The sequence below is a fragment of the Podarcis bocagei genome (genome assembly GCF_964188305.1).
Source record: "Podarcis bocagei genome assembly, chromosome: 6".
NCBI classification, from domain to species: domain Eukaryota; kingdom Metazoa; phylum Chordata; class Lepidosauria; order Squamata; family Lacertidae; genus Podarcis; species Podarcis bocagei.
This window is the reverse complement of record NC_138130.1, coordinates 75,002,979-75,024,670: the sequence shown is the minus strand read 5'-3', so window position 1 is coordinate 75,024,670 and position 21,692 is coordinate 75,002,979. Positions and strand designations below refer to the sequence as shown.

The following is a 21,692-nucleotide window of genomic DNA, read 5'->3' as shown; positions in this document are numbered from 1 at the left end:
ACAGCAAAACAGATCACCTGCAGCTCTGCACACTTTTGAGCACTGGGGCCTTTTGCAACAGAATGTAATTTGAAAATTCCACTGAGGGAATGGCAATGTTCCTGTGATTCTACAGTCACCAGAGTAAACAGTCTTGTAAATTAATTTATTAATTGTGGCCAACATAGCTGTGGATAGTTCTAGGCTCCCCAAGCTTATCTAATCCCTGTGTAAAGCCATCTAAAGGTCAAACTAGACAAGATGTTTAAAGCATCACTTGGAATTGTGTCAGTGGGTTGTATCCAGACTAGAGTTGCTATGTTTTTGCTGGGTCCAAATCCCTCAATGGGGCTTACTTCTGAGCAGAGCTGTACAGGAATGCACTGTCAGTTAGGTACAATTTAAGAGAAGAACTAAACAGCTCCACTAGTACAAGGATTTTTAGCTGCACGATGGAATTTCCCTGCCCTCTCCTCTACCTGTGCCAGTGGCAGACTTTGGGCTTTCAAATTTCAGTAGTGTGCTGCACAAGGCCAAAAATTGGCGCCCTCTCTTGCCTTCCATTCCACATCATTGTTGCAGTGCCTCCTTTGGCACCCCGTCGTCTCAGTGCCCAGTGAGGGTGAACTGGTCATGCTCCCCTAAATATGCCTGTGCCCTCCCCAGAAGCCCACGAAATCTGCTTCAGAGGGTTGGGGGGGGGGCACACACAGAACAGATTCTGACGCCACACAGGGAAAAGAGAGGGCAGGTAAGTTACATTGTGCAGCTAAAAGACATTGAACTAAAAGAACTATTCAGATGGTTACCGCCCTATGTTTTACAATCGGGGTGGGTGGCTGGTCATATATATATACATAGTTACAGGTGCTCATTTTCCTATTTTCACTCTAAAAATATACAGTGGTATATTTAAGTACTTAATTCGTTCCGGAGGTCCGTACTTAACTTGAAACTGTTCTTAACCTGAAGCACCACTTTAGCTAATGGGGCCTCCCGCTGCTGCCGCACCGCCGGAGCACGATTTCTGTTCTCATCCTGAAGCAAAGTTCTTAACCCGAGGTACTATTTTTGGGTTAGCAGAGTCTGTAACCTGAAGCATATGTAACCTGAGGTACCACTGTATTATACTTACATACAACAAAATGGTGCCACATAAATGCCACGTGTTTAGCAGCAGGGCAGATGAAGCAAACTTTTTTATACTTTGAGTCCGTGTTATTTTTCTAGAAAAAGATGTGCTGGAACTCGCCATGAACACCTCCCTTGTTCTCTTAGAATGGCAATGGTGCCCACCTGAGAGGTGCCATAACTGAGTTCTGTCAAGTTTTTTGCAGAAAAAAGCCCTGCTTGTAGTCATGATGGTTGAAAATGCAAAATTACACATATTCAGCAATTTATTTTTTTTTAAAAAAATCAGCATTGGCATTTTTTTGCTCCAGCATAGTAGGAATGTGGAAGCTGTTTTAAAGCAAGGAATGGTAATATTATCTGTGTGCTACACAACTGATGTAATACACAAGGTCATCCAAAGGGGAGGGGCCTCGATTGCATCCAAGGTTTAAAATTATTTAGTTGCACCACTGAAACTTTCCCCAGTATGGAACTGCAATGATGGGGAAGATTTCACATGCTGAATTTCCCCTCGCCGTGCACCAGTTAAAGGCACAAGGGCATCAATCCAGATAGTGACCTAAAGTGACCTGTTTTGAGGTTCATCTTGTCTTCCTCATTTCTGAACAATATGCAATAGACTTTGTCTACAAGCAGAAGAGGGAAGAAAGAAAGAAAAATGGCAGGGCTTTTGCACTGCAGAGTTTCTTGCTGGAAGAAGGGATGAGAAGATGGGAACATTTATCTCACAGCATGCTTGCAGGGAGCGAGGAGAGGGGGAATATACTAGTCACATGATTTCCAAACTGCTGGTGGGGGTGGGGAAGGAGCTGACAGGAATGTCAGGGCATGAAAAGGCAGAGTGGCCACTTTTAATTAACTCCATTTCACCAGTCTAGAACAGTACCAACCACCACTACCCTGAATCCCACCATACCTCCCCCCACTCAATACCAGAAGTTTCTTTAAAAGGGATAAGCTGAGAGACTTTTATTGCTGATTATAAATATATCACCAATGGGGGTCAAGGGCCCTTGCTCTCCCCGCTTTGGGGACAGGGGTGGGTAACTAATTGCCTGGGACTGCCGGCTGCAGAGACAGCCGGCAAATTGTAGGAGAGAGGGAGAAGGGTATGGAAGATATTATTTAGCGTGAAATGTTCCCACAGCAGCAATTTCAATTTGCCAGTGCTATTTGCACGTGACGTAGTGTGAAATGTGCCGGCAACCCATTGTGCTTTTTTCTCAAGGCGAGAGTGTAACTAACATGTGTGTCCCTATCATACATCAGGCTTTGTTTCTGTGTATGGACTAGTGCCAAGAACAGGAGGGAGCGAAGGGGGCCCAGAGAGGATGAATTTAATCTTCTAGGGAGAAATTCTCCTTCTCTTTTCAGTCCCCGTAATATTGCCGCCTTTGGGACAGACTTTCAGTGTCCCTCCACAGCCATCTGTTGTAATGGCTTTTGAGGTGATAAATTAAGAGTAGACTGAAGACGGAGATCCCACAAGTTTGAGGCTGATTACAGTGACAGGTTCTATAATATGCCTTGTATCTTTTGTCCTTTGGGGAAATAATGTTTGGGCACTTCAAAAACTAGTTTTCATTGCGCTAGGTGAATATTGCTTCTGCACTTCCTCATTTTTCATTTATCTTCCTTTCTGCTATCCCTCCCAGTTGCTCATGTTTTCTACATGTCCAGCTTGTGCTTCGCCTCAACGTAAATTTGCCCTTTGGCCTTGATTAACTGTAACTGTTTTACTTCATCCCAGTGATCTCTCCTGTGTCCTTGACAAATACTACTTGATACATAAAAGTTCATTAATAAGGTGGTCGTTTTTACTGGTAAGAGGTTTTACTGGTGGTGTAGGAGCCTGTGAGTTTTTGAGGTACACATAACTCTTCATTAAAAGGGATACAGAACTCTTTCATTTTATCAGTTGAGATGCACCTGGTGACATGGCATTAGGGTATCCCTGCACAACATTACATAGGGTAGTCCTCTAGTTGAAGGACTGTCTGGTCTGAGGCTGCTTTGAAGATAAAGAACTGTAAGAAAGCAGAACTGGAATTTTGAAGTTCCACTTCAACAATTAGCACCTGAGCAACAGACAGAGCAAGCAAACAGGTTGCCTGATCACGGTGGGTGGTATTCAACTAACCTTTTGCACTAACACAAGGATTAGTGCTAGTGCAAGGGGTTTCCTCCTCCCCACAGTACACGCCCAGTGCTGTCTCCAAAAGAAATTTGGTGTGTGTGTGTGTGTGTGTGTGTGTGTGTGTGTGTGTGTGTGAAAAAGAGAGAGAGAGAGAGAGAGAGAGAGAGAGAGAACATTCTGACATGCAAGGGAAATTCCTTGCACTGATGGAATGTTCACCTTAGTGCTACAATGAATACAGCCACACTATGATAAAATACATTGCTATTTAAATTATAGTAATAATGTCTAAATTTGCATCTGTACATATAAATAAGCATATTTAAATTTCATCCAAATCTGTGCCCTCTTTTGGGGTGATGCACAAAAAGCCACCCTACATGACTGCAGCTATATGCATACATACTAGTGAGTAAGCCATTTTGAAACCTATGAGCAAACATTAATAGAATCAAGCTTCACATCTCACCGATTTCCATAGAAGAGTTGAGCAGAGGGATAACATTCTCCCACTGGTCAATGGAACTTTAAAGTATTTAACTGTGGCTGGATTAGACACTTTTAAAGTACTTTATTGTGAATTTATATTTTATCCACACACCTGACTAGTGGAACTTACCACTATATCCCTGAATTTTCAGAAGGGCTAGAAAATTAGTGGAGGCTAGGCACGGATGCATTTATGGGATAAGTTTTTTCATAAATTGCTGAGGGCTAGGAAATACTTGCTGGGTGGGATCTTGCATGGGCAAAATGTTTGATTAAAAAACAAACTGTGCCCACAACTCCAGTCTTTGTGTGGAGTTATTTGTGCTAGATTACATCCAAGCATGCAGCACCTAAGAGATTGTGAATAGCTCCTTTGACCATGAAAATTACCTGTTGGGGAAGAGTACTAAATTCAACACTGCCTTCCTCAACCAGTAGTTGGAGCACTCAAAATTATTGTGCCAATCATGTATTTGAAGTGGGTATTTGAACATAGTTGTACTTTCACTGAGGAGAGTCTATATGAATCAGTACTTATACACATTAAATGATTGCAGGTACAAATGCTGGAGCATGTAATCTAAATGTACCTAGGATGGAGTGCCACCTTTTCAAATACTGATGGAGAGTTTTTCCCCTAACTGTTAGTTTCATTTCCCTAACTGTTAGTTTCTACATTATATCTGAGCTTTCATGCAATGTAAAGGCCACTTCCAGAAAACTAATGGAATATAGGTCATGTTTAGAGCTCATTCTTAGGGAAGTTGTTAATGTTTGATGTTTTATTGTGCTTTTAATATTCTGTTGGGAGCCGCCCAGAGATGGGCAGGGTATTATTATTATTATTATTAGACAAAATTTGGGGCAGTATACCAGCATATAGTTCTTTCCTGCTGTTTTCATGGGGGGAATCATGTGGAAATATAAGCATGCATGTGTGGATAGGGTGAGGGAATAGTGCCATTGTCCAATGACATTTGTTGTATCATACCACACCCACTAGTGCATATCAGTCCAAAAGCCATAGTTCTATAACACAACAGGAACTGCAGTGTGACATACAAATGGGACAGAAATGCTAGTATTACAATCAGCAAAACTAACACAATATTTCCCATATCTGAAGGCACCCTTAAGCTTAGGTTTCTATTTCTTTAGACTTCTAAAGTATAGAGGATGGCTGAGTATTTTGACACTCAAGTGCAGGACTGCTCAGCTAACATTTAAAAAAATGGCAGACACCCACAAAAACAGTAGAACTGCTTCCAACCAATGTTCCCTCAATTGGAATGAAAATGTGGAAAATGTTTATTCAATGTCTTATCAAAACTGGCAACTGCCACTACTAGCCAGATTCCATTCTGCATTGCAGGGGGTTGGCCTAGACAGCTCTTGGGGTCCCTCCCAAATCTACAGTTCTATGATCTACTAGTCAGGAGAGGACTGAGAGAAGCATTAGGAATGGTGGGATCTGCCAGTTTTGGTTCTCTCCATTTCTCGTTTTTCCAGTCTTAAGTCCTCCACAGATTGCTTAAAAATAAAAAACCTCCTGAAAATTCACCAGCATTTTAGCATGAATTTCTCCTAATAAACACACATTTCTACACAGTTTTGACCAACATACAAATTTTGCAAGCAATTTCCCGTGGCAATATCAGTGGCCTTAATATAATGCAAGAGACAAGCACCAATCTTCATCTGGCAAATGCTAAAGATTATAGGTGATTCTAGTCTAGTATTTATTGTGAGATTGGTGCTTCTTACAGGTGCAAGGCTTTTTTGTTTTTGTTTTTTGCAGTGTCCACACCACATTGTTGGGATCAAAATACCAATCCATAGTCCCCATTTTATTTTATGTATTTATTTCACGATATTTGTATACCGCTTGATTGTATTATATCTAATCCGGATTTACCCTTTCTGCAGAAAACTCAGTTAAAACCTGTTGCTAATGACCTGTTGGCAATATCTGACTCTGCAATATTAAACCCTGCCCTGGAAGCACCTTATAAAAGCCTGACACCTCCACTCCACCTACATTACCCAAGTGTAAAGTTGGTGTAAGAGAAGAGACAGTCTTGCAGCAGGTGGAAGGGAAAGTGCTGAAGAATTAAGGGCCTCTATATGTGACAGGAAGAAGGGGAGGAGGGATGTGGGTGGCAATGGCGGTGAAATAACTCTGCCACCCTTAAGTTCAATTCCATCTGATCACATTGAATAAAAAATTCGGACCAAAAAAAACACTTGTTGACTGAACTGTTCTCCAAGTTCTTTCAAGCTGGGGGTTTTTTTGGGGGGGAGGGGATGTTAAAAATCCCTCCCAGATTTCTTATTGTAGGAAGGGGGAAAGGGATGTGGGGGAATCGGGGGAGGGAGGGGGAAGATTGCATACTTAAAGTTGAAATAAAAAAGCTCCCTTCTATTGACTCCTGAATGGCAGAGATAAAGAGAACCACATGGGAATCATTGTTTGAAACAAGAGCTCCAGAGCCAGGCCTCCCCTTTCCCATTATTGTGCAATTCCCCCCCTTCCCCCCAGGTCCTTACTCTTCCTCCCCATCCTCTGGGCCCTGCCAGCCCCCAGCCCCATTTTCCCTTGTAAGTCCCAGAATTCCTCTCCCCCCCCCCCACAAACTTGCACAGCCTCAGGCCCCTCAATTTAGCTTGAAGCTCCCATTCAGAGTCACTGGATTGGGTTAAATCCCTTATTCACCTCCCCCCCCTCCAATTTGCCCTCGTCAGCTGAGCTTCAGTTCAGATCCCACAAAACAAAACACAACAAAAACCCAGCCGTAGAATTGATGGATCTTGCAGAATGGGGACTCCCTCCCTCCCGGCAGCTCCTGCTGTTGCCGCTTCTATTTTCCGTCTCTTTCCTCCTTCCTCTATTTAGTGTATGTGTGTGTGTGTGTGTGTGTGTGTGTGTGTGTGTGTGTTGCTCTTCAGTTAACAAGTGTGCACTCTAAATATGGTACCTCCCCCATCCTATTTATTCTTCTCTTTTACATCAGAGTTAAGACTTCTGGGGTGTGCTGTCAACTTTCTTTTTACACCTGGCTGCTTTCCATAGGCCATGGCGAATGTAGGGTGGTCGCAGTGTCAGGGATGGGAGCCAGAGTGTGTGAAACTGGACTTTTGGTGGTTGGGAGAAGAGGAGGGGCAGAGAGAAAGTTTTCTGAGGCAGTGGAAGAGATAAGAGAAATACATCAGGTGGCCCAAGAGACAAAGGTCAGCTTAGTTAACAGGCTGGGTCAAAATTAAACTACATTTTGCTTTTCGCTGTGATGCATTCTGTTAGGAGCATTCTGTCTTGACTCTAATCCTAATAGATTTAGGTTCTCATTAGCTAAAACTTAAGACAGATTCCAAGACTGGCAGATTCTAGCACCACCCAGCATTTCCTTTTCCACTGTAAGTTACACATGGAACTGAAATTAACTTACCACATATGGGCAAGCAGGAGTGTATATATATCATTTTTTCGCATAAGTGGGTGTGTTGCAGCAGCTAAATGGGCAAGGGTTATTATTATTAGCAGACTGATTGACAATTTTTCAAAACCAATTTTGAAGATTCACACAAAAACACTTTTAAAAAAGTAAGCTGTTATTGTGCAATAATTGAGCTAAAAGACCCCTCTTCAAAAAGACAAGAGCAGTACTAAGTTGATCTGCAACTGCAGAGATTGCACTGCCATTTATGAGCTCCCATAGAAGCAGAAGCAACATGGAGGGAATCAAAACAAAATAATTATTTGAAGATGACATCATGTGAATGTGGTGTAACAAGTTAATGCACAAACAATGACAATTCCAGAATAAGCACTTAGTCTGAAAGGACCCCCGGTATCTGGATTTGCTTGAAATGTTTGCTTGATGAGAGTGAATTTCACTTCCTCTTCCACACTTCAATGTGTTTCGATGTGAAATGCTCACAAATGTTTTGAGGACTGGACAGTCTGGTCCACTTTAGCTGAGATTAAAAGGCCCTAAACAAAATGTAGGATTAATAAAATGACCGGAATAGAGGAATAGTGCTGTGTCAAAATACAACAGCAAAAATAATCTTCCCAAACAGAGCGCATGAGCCACAGGTAACTGCACACCTGAAATCAGGGGTGGCCACAAGGTAGATTGGGCCTACTGATTTATTGATTTGCAGCAGATCAGCAAGGATTTTGACTTCCAACTATTTAACAATAGGAACAGGAAAGAGGGTGCGATCTCCCACCCCTCTAGATTAGATTAAGATGAAGAGAGCTTGAAATGGAAAACCAGGGCTGTGAACTCAGTTATGAGATTGAAAACAAATTCCTGGGATAACCATGTGCTCAGAGGCACCCGATTTCTTAATGCTAATAGTAAGTTGCTTCCTGCCTGAAACCTGCTGTTTTGCACCTGGCTCTGGTTGTTGGATTTCAGGGTTTGAGTAAAAAACCTGAACTAGATCCCACAAGCCCGAAGCCTGCCCACCTCTGCCCTAAATCATAAGGCTGTTGACTATTGATCAAACTACACCTTTCTCTTTCTTCCACTGACCTAGCCTTTTCCAGCCTGGTGACCTCCATATATTTTGAATGCTGTTGCTGTTGTTGTAGTTTACTCACTCTTCACCTTAAGGTTCCAGAGTGGATTGCAGCATTAAAACACAATATATAAAACCATTTAATCCAAAGCAAAACATATTCTATGTAACTAAAAACAGATACTATCTGATAAAAGATTGTCTGATAAAAGAGCCTCTTTGATGTAGCTCCACCTTGCTTCAGTGCTGTTTCTGGGGCAGTTCAGTAGAGCTTGTTTGATGGAATCAGAGATATGTCCACAAAGTTCAGGCATGGCTGTTCTGGCAGTGCTGATTCATGGTCACTCTTTCTGCTTTGTGGTATAGGTCCTCTAGGGCTGGAGAAGGATCTGGCTTGCCACCAGGGTGTGATCTGTGTCACCAACGGCACTGTAGTAGTTCTGTGTGACATGAACAGAGTTCAGTGACAATCACCTGGTGACAATCAAGTCCAGCTGGTGTCAGTGGCCTGACCTTGAATGTCTCCAGGAAAATTGCTGTTTTGCCTTGGTAGATAAGAATGTGTTTGTGATGCAGAAGCAGTGATTTGAGTACAGTTCAGGCAGCCTGTCTGTTCTTGTTCATGCCGCCGATACCAAAGTGGCCTATACAATTGCCCATGTGTGATGATCGTCCCCAACTCTGGTATTGAAATCTCTCAGCAGAAATGATGTTTGCAGGCTGGGACCATCCTGACAGCCTGGTCTAGTTCCTCAGAGAACTGGTCCTTGGTCTGAATGTCAGAGCACATAGTGTGAGTGTAGACGCTCAAGATGTTAACAGGATCGGAGCTGGTTGAGAGGTGGAAGGAAAGCACAGAAGAAAGTTCCACACTGAAACCTACACCATGAATACATGGGTTGTGTATCCACAGCAGTGACCAGAGGAGGAATGACCACAGGGAGGAGTGCAGAAAGAAGCTCCATGGCACACCTGCATTAGCACAACTGGATCCCTTCATCTGCCCCAGCTACAACAAAACATGTCCCTCTCATATTGTTCTCTACAGCTGCAGCAGGTGCTGTAACTCTCCCAACAGTTTGACTTTATCTCCAAAGGCACACTCTTCCATTTTCCTCCGAGGCAGATGGATGCCAACCAACAATAAAAGAGCAGTGATCACTGTCACGGCATCTGCAGAGCAGTCTCAGGAAAAATCTTTTAATGAGGATCCATCAAGTAGAAGTCGGAGATCTAGATCAGGCATCCCCAAACTGTCAGGCATCCCTGACCACTGGTCCTGTTAGCTAGGGATGATGGGAGTTGTAGTCCTAAAACAGCTGGAGGGCTGAGTTTGGGGATGCCTGATCCAGATAGTTGCTAGTTATGACCCTTTGTCATGGAGTGCCTTGAATGATCAAGTCCTTTGCAAATGTTCTACCTTCAGGGAACATTTTCTGCATCAAATCTGCTGAGGAGCACTTCAGTACTTGCCACTGATTCCCTGTGCATTACATGTTCTAAGGCACACAAGCCAGTGTGCACAATTCATTGGCCAGGGCAGCTGGGTTTCTTGTTGCCCCATGTGAACTGTGTGTGTTGTTCAAAACATACCCAATGTTTTCCTGCACTTGTCTATTGATGGGGAACATGGATATTGGTGGTGAAACCATATTTGAAGGAAGCCCTGTTAATGATCTTCTAACGAAAGAATCCTTAGTAAGCTTTTAAAGAAAGCAGTTTTAAAACCACTGATCTAGGAAGCAAAGTACTAGCTTTCCCAGAGTTACAGCAACCAAGAACTGGTACTGAGTAATTAAAACCTAGAGATTCATTTCTGTATAGACATGAATACAATTAGAAATTTACAGTGAAATTTACTATACAGTGAATCCTTAATAAGTGCTTGATCCTTGGCTCCTGGACAGCAGGAGAAATGTCATGCGGGGAGTGGATTCTTTAATATTCTGATCTACCTGCACTTATTGTGGACCACCCTAAGATCTTATAATGAAGGGCGGTATATAGAAGTCTAACAAATAATAATAGTTGTAGTACTTCCAGAAGATAACCGCTAGGGAGTATCTGATCTCAGAGCAACCGACCATATGACAGATGCAGCCTGGCTACAAGAGAAGCAGGAAGGGCAAATGATACAGATACCTAGAAAATGAGACAGAAGCAGGAAAAATGTACTAAAGGGGAGGTGGAGACAGCAGCTCTTATTGCAGGGATCCTTATTGCATGGTGTCTGAACAGCACTGATTTTACTCATTGGCTAAAACCACTGAACAACAGGAACAGCCAGGCTGACTTATTGCACGGATATTGCTTTGAAGGGTGCCTATACATTTTGCTTCATCACTTTTTCTCTAGGAGTGGTAGAGTCTGGGTGTGGACCCAATATACAGCACCCCTGTATCTGCCCTGCGAACAGCATCTGCAGGAGCGCAATTTCCCCACCCACGTACAGTATTTGATTAAGTGCCGTGTGGAACCTCAGTTTCACTTCAAAAAAGCAATACCTCACCGGTGCTCTAGTGTAGAATTGATCGAAAACAGCAAAGCTTTTTAAAGAGCCTACAGGAAATCCTGTTGGGAGGATCGGGTGCTGTTACGTGTAGGTCCTGCTTTTGTGCTTCCCATTGGCCCCTGTGAGGACAGGATGCTGGATTAGTTGGCCATTGGCCTGATCCAGCAGGCTTTTACATGAATTCTGTTTGCTCCCTCAGGATAGAGCTCACATTTGTAGAAACACCGGCCTTGTTCCAGGGGAGTAGTGCCTTCTGAGCTAGCCTGGATTGATTTCATCCCTGCCAGAGCTGCACTTCAGAATCCAGGGGACTGAGCTTTCCGTCTCAGCTGACGTGAGAAGAACTTACCTGGAGAAATCTGACCTAGAAAATATCTGTCAGGCCCCATAATTTCTGTTCGGCTTCCATATGAGTGCTGTTAGCAAGACCACTAGCTAGATCATTCACTTATGTGGATGAGAAGTCTTTGAAGAATTCCATTGCTTCAGCTACCATTTGTATAACCTCATGCCATCTTAACATTTCTCCATTACACTCAAGTTCTTTGGCTCAAAGGCGACCCCACCATCTAATCATCTCGACTCACATTAAGACTGTAACCGTACACGCATCTTTCCTTTGGCTTGTGTGATTTTCCTGTCAACCAGCTCCAGCCGTCTGTTGACAAACTCCAAGTGCCTTGTCTGCAATCTTGGAATAAAGAGACCACTTGAATCTGGACTTCTATGCAGCCAGAGCCCTCGAAGGATTGTCTGCCGCTAATTAATTGGTGTCTCCCCATCACGGAATCCTTGCCATACATGGAGATGTGTGGAAAAACTCAGAAAGAGCTTTACTTGAAGGAACAGAAGGTTATTAAAGGCAAATGAGACACAAGCTGCAGCAAGCATTTTCCCCTTTTTGCTGCTTCTGGTTGCAGTTGCAAATTGAATAAACATCTATCTGCTTGGCTGTACTGACAGTGTTTCCATCTTGGGATCTTAACAGGCTGGAAGAGGGCTGCTTTTTAGGTGATATCTCCCAGCTTTGTTATGTATCTGTATGAGTATACATATGTGCTGCTGCACTGCTCTTATTCCAAAGTGGAATCTTTTTCATCCACTGCCAGGCAATTTCTGGACGGAGATTTCTTTTCCCCCCTATTCTCTCCCTCCTCCCCCCGCACTTAATGTAAACATAGTTCTGAAAACGATCTGTATAAATAGGATTTAATGGGATTTTTGACATTGTAGGAGACAAGGAAAAAATGAGAGCATAATCCCAGTGCTTTTATCCGGCTCAACTCTTGATTAACTTGAGTTTAAAAAAAAATATCCAAAAGAAAAATATTATTGCAAAATTTCATTTATTTTCTGGTTGCTTGGGGACTCTGCTTCATAAACTGAGATACTTTAAGATATTATTATCTTCATGAAAACACATCTACACACACACACACCACTCAATAGATCCATATTTACCTCTTTCAGTTTCAATAAGGGCTATAGCTTAGTGGTAGAGCATCTGGTTTGTGTGCAGAAGCTGCCAGGATCAAACACTGACATTTCTAGGTAGGGATGGAAAATATCCCTGTCTCGAACACTGGAGAGCCACTGCCAGTCAGGGTAAACAATACTGAGTTAGATGGACCAATAGCCTGAGTCAGTGCAAGGCAGCTAGCTGCCTATATTCCTAGGGTTGCAAGACCTCCAGGTTTTCCTAGGTGGCAGATGAGAAGCTTGACTCTCCAAGCAGGATAGAATGCCAGCAACAACAACAACCAGAAAATTGTGCGTGCCACTTGCAAGCTTCAGCCTGGCAGGTGCTTGTTCCAAATTACAGCACAGACACTCTGGGGAACCTGCCCTTCTCCACTCCCCTCTCCCAGTTAACCTCCATCTCCAGAACCCACCCTGTGACATCACCAAGGGCCAACCCTGGTCTCAGGTTTGGGCCCTGAAATCTCTGGGTCTGGGATCTCCTGACCTGGCAAGCCTATGTTTTCTTGGTTTTGACCTTTCCATTGATACTGAGGTGACAGAGCCATGGTAGCAGTTTCAGATTACAACACCCTCAAGTGTGGCATGAAAGGCCAAACTAGCCAACATATGAAAAAGGAGGCTACAGTTGTAGCAAGAGGGGGGCATCAGGAATGTGCTGCTAGGTAGTTCAAAAGCCCCAGGGAATTGGTCTATAACAAAAATGTGCACAAGAATTACATATGCTCATTTATATTGTTACGGATTTGTGGGTGCCCCGATTCTCCTAGGTTTCTGGGTGCCCTGACTCCTCATAGATTCCTAGGTGCTGAGGTTTAATCAGTGTTTTGAGAAATAAAGTGAGATGATAGGCCTTGGATTTATCAGTGTAAATATACAGACCATGTTTCTCTTCCAGACCAGGGCATTGCCCAAGGAGGAAGTAATTAAGGATTACAAAGATGCTGATCAATACATCAAAGGACGATCCTTGAGTCTGGGCAAATGGGAATTGCAGTGGGCAATGACATATTCTTGGTGGGCAGTCTGAGACAGAAGGGGAGGAGTTGCTGGGCAAGGGGTTTTGTGGCAAGAAGAAGGAGGAAGTAAGAGAAAGCCATGCTGGGCAGAAGAAGAAGAAAAGGCGGCGGCACAGGCAGCATAGCTGATTCATCTGCTTGTGGATCCAAGCTGGCTGCTCTTAGGAGGACTCTCTTGTGATGTGAAATGCTAGGAACTCTCTTCACAGTAGACTCCGATGTAAATATGTATAAATAAACCATATTTCATAGAGATACAGTGGTGCCCCGCAAGACGAATGCCTCGCAAGACGAAAAACTCGCTAGACGAAAGGGTTTTGCGGTTTTTGAGCTGCTTCGCAAGACAAATTTCCCTATGGGCTTGCTTCGCAAGACGAAAACGTCTTGCAAGTTTGTTTCCTTTTTCTTAACACCGTTAATACAGTTGCGACTTGACTTCGAGGAGCAACTCATAGAACGCGGTGTGGTAGCCTTTTTTGAGGTTTTTGGTGATTTTTGAAGCTTTTCCAAAACTTTTCCGACACCGTGCTTCGCAAGACGAAAAATTCGCTAAACGAAAAAACTCACGGAACGAATTAATTTCGCCTTGCGAGGCACCACTGTACTGCAGCCTCCACTGTGCCTCATTTTTCCAAAGACATGGAGGAGTAAACAGGGACTGGTGGAACATATGCTTCCAATGCTATTAATCTCAGTGCACATGCTTGATTCTCCCACTGGAAAACACCAAGACTGTTCAAGCACCCACATTTAAGATTATGTTTGCAGTATGCAATATTTCCAGTCTTGCAGTGACTCCAACTGCATTGTGGCACCCTTCCCCGCATAGTTTAAGAGTGAAAACTTGTTTTGCAAATAGCTATATATATGGAGCAGATTGATAACTAAATGCATTTAACATTCTTCCTGTTAGAAGCATCTGCATTCCAACACAATATTTTGTGTTAATAGTTTGATATGGTAGCTTTAGATTTTTCTATGGGTGGTGGGACCTAAGAAACCTATACTTCCTTTAGAAAACACTTTTTCTGCCTACTCCCCACTCCCATATTTCCATGCTTTCTTTGTAACTGGCACAATAAGTGGTTACGAGAGGAAGCCACTCACAGCTTTTAACAGCCATGGCTGTGTGTTTGATTTATCTCCATAGATTAGTTTGACAGATATTGTCTCATAAAAACTCTAAAGAACAAAAGAGCCTAGTGCCATTCTGGGGGAGCTTGTTATGAGCTAAGTAATTATGGGCAGTACGAAGATCAGGCCAGAATGTGTCCTTAGAAGCTGATAGAAGAGATATTAGCCATCAACAAAAACACTGTGCTTCTAGAGGAATGGGAAAATAGAAATTACAGCTTTGCACTAAGAGGAGGAAACTATTTCTGTAACAAAAGGATCTTACATAGACACAAAGAGTAATTTCTTTTTTTGTTCTGTCATCTGTCAGTACACATTGCCTATCCTCAACAACAATTTTCTTACAGTTACAGAATATACAGAGCCTAACAATCAAGAGATGTGAATATCCATTGCGATCAGGCAGGCACCAACTATGGTGGTGTTTCCGATTACAAACGAAGACACGCCACCTGTTTGTCCAGGTTCTCCCTGGCCATTAGTAGCAGTTCCTCCATGATTTTGCTTAAAGCGATCTTGATTTTCATTAGATACTGGTGTGCTTGATTATGCAATGAATGGCTTTTTGATGTTTCATGTTTGTAAACAAAAAGCAAAAAAAAAAAAAAAAATTATAATCATATTGCCATGGTAATAAAAGCCTCCAAACCAGGAAATTGTCCCCACCCACTCAAAACCTAAGTGACTAACATGGATATTTGAGTGTTGCATATTTACTTGACAACCCAACTTCATACAAGATTGACATGCTCCATTTTGTGCTTCCTTCTGCATGCTTTAATTCATAACACCACTGCCCCCAGTTTAACGAAGCTAATTTGGAGGATATTATTTCATACTGCAGTCCTCCCATCACTTTTGTGAAGTTATCCTATGAGCACAGATAGGGGACAACTACCCCATTTTAAGTCTTTATAGATGATCAGTTTATGGAGCAATAAATGTCCAGATGTTTTCCATGTGTTGCAGCTCACACCAGGCATGCTGCCTTGCTCCCGCAACAGTGGGTGCCCAGGGCTTACCAACATCACTTTGGCATGCATGTGTGATGCTGACACGCCTGGCTCCTTCATTGAAAATTTGTGGGTGCCTGGGCCCACACGGTCACACATAGATGGTGCCTATGGCTGATCCCAACATCTTACTTCCTTTGGATTTCTGTTGTGGTAATAATATTTCCCCAAACATTAGAACTACGTGGTTTTTGTCACTGGGAAAATGCATTTCGTATATCTGCACCCCCCCCCCCAAAAAAAGAAGAAAGGTAGGAAAAGGATGAGCTTCAAGCTGACAAGAACAAAATTGTCACACTCCTTGAGCTAGAATAAGTATTTAGTTGGATGCTGCCTATTCTTTCTACCATCAGGCATTGGTTGAATGGAGGAAAAGGAACATGTTGCGGCCTTAAATTATGTCATACTTTCTGGGAGGATGGAGGTTTAGCAATTAATAAGCTGTATAAGGCTAAGATGAATTGATGCTTTTGAATTATGGTGCTGGAGGAGACTCTTGAGAGTCCCATGGACTGCAAGAAGATCAAACCTATCCATTCTTAAGGAAATCAGCCCTGAGTGCTCACTGGAAGGACAGATCGTGAAGCTGAGGCTCCAATACTTTGGCCACCTCATGAGAAGAGAAGACTCCCTGGAAAAGGCCCTGATGTTGGAAAAGATTGAGGACACAAGGATAAGGGGATGACAGAGGATGAGATGATTGGATAGTGTTCTTGAAGCTACCAGCATGAGTTTGATCAAACTGTGGGAGGCAGTGGAAGACAGGAGTGCCTGGCGTGCTCTGGTCCATGGGGTCACAAAGAGTCAGACACGACTAAACAACAACAACATAAGGCTAAGTTGTGGATGGTGCACTTCTGTCAACACCACACAAAAGGAAAATACATACTATATTTATGGGGTCACACATATATTCTATGAGCAAAAACATCATGAACTAAAATAATTTGGATAGAGCCTTTCATTCAGTCCATGTTACTTTGTCCCCATTTTAGTTGCTATAGGAGTTCCATACACTTCTCCACTGTGGCTGCCCAGGAAAGGGCACTGGAAGAGCAAAGCCTGTTAGACTGGTGTAGCATACCCGCCAACATTTCTCTGATGGAAATAGGGACGTCCAATTCCATAATGATAATTTTACTGTTTATACCCCACACATCTTACTGGGTTGCTCCAGCCACTCTGAGCAGCTTCTAACATATATAAAAACATAACAAAACTTTAAGCATTTAAAAACTTCCCTATACAGGATTGCCTACAGATGGCTCAGCAATCAGAAAACTCCATATCCTCCAACATTTCTCCAATGAAAATAGGGATATCATAAGGAAAAGGGGGACATTCCAGGATCAAATCAGAAACCGGGACAGCTTTTGTATATCCAGTACATCCCTGGAAAATAGGGATACTTGGAGGGTCTAGTATAGTAGAACACAAGGACTTAAATGGCTGACATAATAGTACAGTGTTTGCTGCCATCTTGTGGACAATTCATTGTGTCTGTACAGCTACCAGATAGCAAGCTCATAAATGCAGCTTTGCATGAAAGGGCATAGCCTCAGCCACGATAAGTATCAGAAGGCAAAGGCAGTTTAGAAAACAAGCTATGAAATCTTGAGGAAGTGGCTCCTTTCCTATCAGAGAAATGGATTGTGCTGGACTCCTCCTCCCCACCTAAGCAATAGTGTTAGCAAGGCTTACTTGGACTGTTGGGTAAGAATCCCTTTATTCTAGCAGCTGGTCAGCCCAACCCTGGATAAGAACATTGGTAACCGCCTACACAAAGTCAGACCATTCAATCATTAAACTATTATTCACACTGACTGGTAGCAGCTCTCCCAGCAGGCGTCTCTCCCAGTCCTATCTGGAAATGCTAGAAACTGAACTGGGGAGCATGTGCTCTACCACAAAGCAACAGATTTCTGTCCCCCCACATATGCAACACTGGGCTGCGACAAGATATTCTACTCAACTAACTAATGGATTCCCCCCGCCTCCATGTGGAATCCAGAGAATTAAGGGGTACATGAGGTATTTAAGAAATAATCGGTCAAATCCAGAGAAGATCTGGTAATGGCAGGTATGAGGGTGATACGGAGCTACGTTCAGAAGTTTGCCTATGAATTGCTGAAAAGCAATGCTAGGAAGATGGCTATGGCCCAAATCTTGGTTGTGGGTTTCTCAGGAGGTACCTGGCTAGGTCACTGCAGGGAACAGAATGCTGGCCAGCAGTTTGGTTCAGCAGAGCTCTTAATAATATAGTTCCTCTGGTTCAGGAGTCACCTTCTCTTTCATTGAGAAAGCATCAATATCATATCCTTTATCACTTTAAGAGAGCAAAAAATAACACCAATATATTTCACATCTGGCAGCCAACATGTCCTTTTGGTTTCAGATAGTACATGGGTAGATGAGTCTAAAAAGCCTGGGACACGAATTTTCCTGGCCCTCTAGCAGCTATGGTGGCTCATTTACCAGAAGTAACATATTTACTCTGGAAGTTAATATACACCAGGAGACTTAGTTTGGTCAGAATTGAGTATATGCTTCAATATTTTGCAAGCTGACATGTGACTGTAGATCTATCAATTTTGGTTTCTTTCCATTTCTTTCCCTTTGTTCCAGTCTTAAATTCAGTTCTCCACATTTCCACATGAATTTGTGATTTTTTTAAAGTCCTCTCAAAAATGCATTCAGTTGGCATTTGCTAGTAGTAAAGTGATTTCAAATTACTGTAAGGAGCAATTAATGGTTTTATGTATTATGAACCCAAAAGTGGAAAAAACAAACCAAGTTCAGCATTTAAATTAATCTCTTCCAAATAACTGCTTGTGGGTTGAGTTGGTTTAAGATGGAGAATGCAGGCCAAAGTGAATTTTATCAAATCCAGGCAACTACCCAACTTTGATGTTCCCCTCCAAGACATCTGTATGGGACTTTACTTGTGACTGTTTCAAGCTATTTATCTTAATGTAACATACCTAATGCATGGGTAGACATACTACGTCAGAACAGAGGTTTATACAGAGAGCACTGCATTCAGCGCCAGTCTTACCTTATCTTCCAATCTATCATTGGGTTGTTATTTTGTGTGACTATCTGGAAGAAAGAGCAAATAAAGTTTCAGCCCCTATGCTTTTAAACATTAATGCATGTTCAAGGTATGATTAATGGATAGAGCCCCAAGTTTCTTGATAAAATACAGAAATCTGAATAAGATTCCATCTTTGACACCCAAGATAGTGCAAGTCCAGTAGGCCCATCAAAATAGTGAAAATTCAGTAGGCCCATCAAGGTATACAATATAGGACTGGAGTTGTATAAGCTTAGAACAGGGCCTGCTTTTGGGGGCTGCAGCAGAGGGTGGACAAGCACTCTCTCACACACAAAACAAGAGAGTGCTCTCACGCAGGCACACAAAAGGTAGATCAACTGAGGAAGAAGAATTTCCCTCCCACCTCATCAGATAAGGAATCTGATAATTGGGGAAGGGGCGATTTGCATATCATTAGGGTGCTGGGCTGGGCAGAGGTATTTAAACCTCTCTGCCCATCTCAGTGCTGTGTCTAATTTTTCCCTACTTTTTTGTCATCACCAAAATTGGGGTCTGACTGCATCAGACCACAGGGCCAATGGTTAGGCATGCCTGCTGTACAGCCATATAATTATAAGGGACTTCAAAAGTAATCTAGTCCAATTCCCTGCTAATACAGTTGTTTGATACTGTACTGATTAACTTCCAAAAACTAAATGATCTTCCATTGGAAGAGATATCACTGCAAGATGAAGAAACCAAAGTGAAGATCTTCACCTTCGTTCTTTTAACCCTATCTCCTCCTGCTGTCCTTATTCAGGACTTTTCTTCAACCAATAGCTAGCCTACGTATATCCACAGATTAAACAAGAGTTAAAGAGCCTTGCATGAATTGGCCCATAGTTGCATTATAAATTACTGGCTTAGATATATGTTCATATACAAATGAAGCTTACGGCATTGTACTTGGAGGAGCTATCACCATTATTAGTTATTAAATTTATATACTGCCCTTCATCTGAAGATCACAGGGTGGTTTACAGTATAAAACATAAAATACATAGCCTATTGAATAGGCCATTCAGATCTAATTGCAAACCAATTTGCAATTAACTTTGCTCTAACTTTTATTTTAGCAGGGATTCAAATGGATTTTTGTTTCTGCAAGTTTGCATTTCTCATTTTAGTTTTGCAAAGGGAAAAGAATAAACCAAGCTAAAATAGGCCATATTATCACAATGTTAACTCATTACAAAAAGGTACCTATCATCCTTAGCCACGGAATCAGAGTAAATTTGCAACAATTTCTAATTATTCAGTTTTACATTCCACCTTTCCCCTTAAACTTTCTTTTGTTTTTCTTTTAAGCATAATAATAATAATAATAATAATAATAATAATAATAATAATTTTTTATTTATACCCCGCCCTCCCCAGCCAAGGCCGGGCTCAGAGCGGCTTACAAGCAATAATAAAAACAAGATGAGTGATTACAACTTAAAAACAAAAATAAAATACAACATTAAAATAATGGAACATTAAAATATTAAAATGGAGCCTCATTGCAGGAGAAGGAAAAGAAAAAAGAAAAAGGGGGCGGAGGGAATCAAATTGGCTCCAATCCAAAGGCCAGGCGGAACAACTCTGTCTTACAGGCCCTGCGGAAAGAGATCAGATCCTGCAGGGCCCTGGTCTCATGAGACAGAGCGTTCCACCAAGTTGGGGCCAGTGCTGAAAAGGCCCTGGCTCTGGTTGAAGCCAGTCTAACTTCCTTAGGGCCTGGGACCACTAGGGTGTTGTTATTTATGGACCTTGAGGCTCTCCGTGGGGCATACCAGGCGAGGCGGTCCCGTAGGTACGAGGGTCCTAGGCCGTGAAGGGCTTTAAAGGTCAAAAGCAGCACCTTAAATCTGACCCTGTACTCCACCGGGAGCCAGTGCAGCTTGAAAAGCACTGGATGAATATGCTCCCATGGCAGAGACGCTGTGAGGAGCCTCGCTGCAGCATTCTGTACCCGCTGGAGTTTCTGGGACAGCTTCAAGGGCAGCCCCGCGTAGAGCGAGTTACAGTAGTCAAGCCTGGAGATGACTGTCGCATGGATCACTGTGGCCAGGTCGGGGCGGGAAAGGTAAGGGACCAACTGCTTGATGCGGCGAAGGTGGAAAAATGTCGCCTTGGCTGTTGCTGTGACTTGCGCCTCCATGGAAAGGGAGGCGTCAAGGATTACACCCAAACTCTTAACGGAAGGCAATGGCACTAATTGGGCCCCCGCAAGAGAAGGGAGTTGGTCCCTCATCCCCATGCTATCCCGACCTAGCCATAGGACCTCTGTCTTCGAAGGATTTAGTTTCAATCGGCTCCCACGAAACCATCCAGCCACAGCTTCCAAGCATCTGGTCAGTGTGTAAGGGGCCGAGTTGGTGTGGCCATCCATCAGTAGATAGAGCTGAGTGTCATCAGCATATTGATGACAGCCCAGCCCAAAGCTCCGGATAATCTGGGCAAGGGGGCGCATAAAGATGTTAAAAAGCATTGGGGAGAGAATTGCGCCCTGCGGCACTCCACACACCAAGGAGTGGCGTGACGACATTTCCCTCCCTAGTGCCACCCTCTGTCCCCGACCAGAGATAAAAGAGCACAACCAGTTACGGGCTATGCCCTGTATCCCCACGTCTGCAAGGCGATGGTCCAGAAGATCATGATCGACCATGTCAAAGGCTGCTGACAAATCTAAAAGGATCAGCAGTCCTGACCCGCCTCGATCCAGTTGTCTACGGATATCATCTGTTAGGGCAACCAGAGCCGTCTCCGTCCCAAAACCAGGACGGAAACCGGACTGAAATGGATCTAATGCCGATGTTTCCTCCAGAAACCTACCAAGCTGTAGGTTAACATAACACAACTCCTCAACTAAATATTCAGAAGTCCAATTAAGGTTGATAGGATTTACTTCCAGATAAACAGGTTAAAGCTATACAATGATAGTATCATAGGCATTATGAAAATACAAACTCATTTGTAAACCTGACAGTGTAACTGAAACAATTTTCATCTTAATTCTTACCAAATGCTGTAAAGTGAAGGAAACAGTACCATCAGAATGGATGTAGGCATTATCAATATCTAAGATTACCATTCTTAATGCAGAATCCAACCCATGAGCCTTCATCTGTTTCATTTTATAACACTGGAAACAGATAGCCTGTGCTTGTTCCTCACTTAAAGGCTGCTCATAGTA

General features: G+C 42.9%; 1 long non-coding RNA gene across 3 annotated transcripts in view; it reads right to left on the bottom strand.

Moving 5' to 3' along the window:
• LOC308589708 overlaps positions 1-21,692 on the bottom strand; it is a 68,151-nt gene that overhangs the window by 45,299 nt on the left and 1,160 nt on the right. For 2 of the 3 annotated variants that reach the window (XR_014009443.1, XR_014009444.1), the window contains exon 2: positions 18,476-18,519. This is a non-coding gene — a long non-coding RNA (uncharacterized lncRNA). Of the gene's footprint in view, positions 1-10,837; positions 10,895-18,475; positions 18,520-21,692 lie in introns of those variants that run through there. The other variant, XR_014009445.1, reaches the window with a different exon arrangement.